Raw genomic sequence first — 2,500 nt, 5'->3', positions numbered from 1 at the left:
CCACAAAGACAGAGCGGCAGGAGCGAACTGCGTCGGTGAGAGCAGTGTCCAAGATGAAGGTATTTTCCAACATCCCATCCCGAGGGATGAATGCCCGCTGACGTTCGTCCACAGCACAAGCGCGCATCAGGCGTGACGCGAGAACCTTGTGAAAGGTCCGCGCCAACACCGAGCAGACCGTAATGGGGGCGAAAGTCAGCGGGGGATGTTGGTGCAGCCGTCTTCGGGAGAAGGGACGTTCGCGCGCGAAGCAGGCGTTCCGGAAGGGCGCGGGCCAGAAGGAAGAGATTCATCACTTTCACCAGGACTTCGTGCGGCAGGCGCCGCAACTCCGCTGGGGTAAGGCCGTCCGGCCCGGCTGCTGATCCCCTGGGCGGCAACGCGGCGGCGACCTCCTCATGTGTGACCGGCCCCCATAGGCACTCGGGAGCGACAGGCTCCGAGTGCGGGAGGAGGCGGTCACGAATGAAGCCCGCGGTGGAGATGGGCTTCTTGGTGAAGAGGTCCGCCCAGAAGTCCAGCAGACCAGGGATGGCAGGTGGCGGCTGGAGCAGGGTGCCATCCAAGAGGCCGCGCACGCAACGTGCACGCGACCGTCGGAAGGCATCCTGCGTTCTCGCGTACTCCCAGCGGCGCCGCTTGCGCTTCTGCGTCGGCGGCGCGGCAGGCGGCCCGCTTCGATGGTTGGCGCGGCCGCTGTGTCCTGGTGATCGATCTCTCCCCTCTGGACCCGACCGACGCAAGGGCATCCGGGAGCATGCCCAGGATGACATCGGGCGGCGTGCCCCGCCCCAGACCTATGACACGATCCAGGGCAGAGAAACGCTGGGCGGAAGCGGGTAGCCCCGCCAGATGCTCCCAGATGGCGGCGTCAGTCGGCCCCTCCGGCGGCGGCCCGGTGGTGTCGGCCGCGAAGTCCTCGGCTGCGTCGACGGGCGGCGCAGCGGCCTCGCCCGCGTCAGGCAGCGGGCTCGCTGCTCCCCGGCGGGACGCCGGCTCTTCCCCCCGACCGATCTCAAGCGCCTCCATGAATTGGCGGACAAGCTGCTTGTGGGCAGCTTGCCGCCGTCGGCACTTGATTGCCTCAAGCGTTCGGTCGGGGAACATCCTGATGAGCTCTTGATTTACAAAGAAGAACCGGGCGTCCCTCTCGAGGAACAGTTCGGCCTCCGCCTTGGCGAGCGACAGGACTTCTTCCTCCGTCCACCTCGCGCGATGCCTCTCCGTGACGATCTCCGCGTTGGCGGCCGCAAGGTGTTGGCGGCGGCGATGGACCCCGAGACCGTTCTTGGTGGTGAAGCTGCGGTGGCACTCACTACAGGCGTATACAGCTGCAAAAGTTACAAGATTTTCGGCACGGCCGGTTGGCCGGCTAGGTGCTGGGGGAGTTGGGGTGGCACCTTCAGCGGAAGGGCCACCACTTTTTCTCTGAATACTGCCCCCAACTAAACAAAGGGATAGTGCGAGGGGGGGCTGGTAACCCCCCCAAGCCCCTGGTGCGGTCTTCCACTCTGCGAAAATCAGCGGGCCCACGAGAAGGGGAGAAGACCGCAGGAGAGGAGAGGCTAAGAGGGCTAGGCCCATGTATTGCGCATCACTCTCCCTGTAACCATAACCCAAGGAAGGCACCTCGCAGCAGCAGCACGACTACATCAAGACCGCACTTCGAAAAGCCAAGTCCGGATGCAGCCACACCGCCGCCACTTGGCCACCTTAAGAGAGTCATAGTTACTCCCGCCGTTTACCCGCGCTTGCTTGAATTTCTTCACGTTGACATTCAGAGCACTGGGCAGAAATCACATTGCGTCAACACCCGCTAGGGCCATCGCAATGCTTTGTTTTAATTAGACAGTCGGATTCCCCCAGTCCGTGCCAGTTCTGAGTTGATCGTTGAATGGCGGCCGAAGAGAATCCGCGCACCCCGCGCGCCCCCGGAGGAGCACGCTAAGGCGGACGCGGCCTCGCAGCAAGGAAGATCCGTGGGAGGCCAAGGCACGGGACCGAGCTCGGATCCTGCACGCAGGTTGAAGCACCGGGGCGCGAACGCCGCGCAGGCGCGCGCATCCTGCACCGCCGGCCAGCACGAGGCCGACCAACGGCGAGAGCAGACCACGCCCGCGCTAAACGCCCGCACTTACCGGCACCCCTACGGCACTCACCTCGCCCAGGCCCGGCACGTTAGCGCTGACCCACTTCCCGACCAAGCCCGACACGCCCCGATCCTCAGAGCCAATCCTTATCCCGAAGTTACGGATCCAATTTGCCGACTTCCCTTACCTACATTATTCTATCGACTAGAGGCTCTTCACCTTGGAGACCTGCTGCGGATATGGGTACGAACCGGCGCGACACCTCCACGTGGCCCTCTCCCGGATTTTCAAGGTCCGAGGGGAAGATCGGGACACCGCCGCAACTGCGGTGCTCTTCGCGTTCCAAACCCTATCTCCCTGCTAGAGGATTCCAGGGAACTCGAACGCTCATGCAGAAAAAGAAAACTCTT

At 63.5% G+C, this 2,500-nt stretch overlaps 1 pseudogene; it reads right to left on the bottom strand.

Moving 5' to 3' along the window:
• The window catches only part of LOC126446537 (large subunit ribosomal RNA), a 7,960-nt pseudogene that overhangs the window by 3,360 nt on the left and 2,100 nt on the right, over positions 1–2,500 (bottom strand).

The sequence above is a fragment of the Schistocerca serialis genome, unplaced genomic scaffold (assembly GCF_023864345.2).
Source record: "Schistocerca serialis cubense isolate TAMUIC-IGC-003099 unplaced genomic scaffold, iqSchSeri2.2 HiC_scaffold_399, whole genome shotgun sequence".
In the NCBI taxonomy this organism is placed as follows: Eukaryota; Metazoa; Arthropoda; class Insecta; order Orthoptera; family Acrididae; genus Schistocerca; species Schistocerca serialis.
The sequence above is the reverse complement of the archived record's forward strand: the minus strand, read 5'-3'. Positions and strand labels throughout refer to the sequence as shown.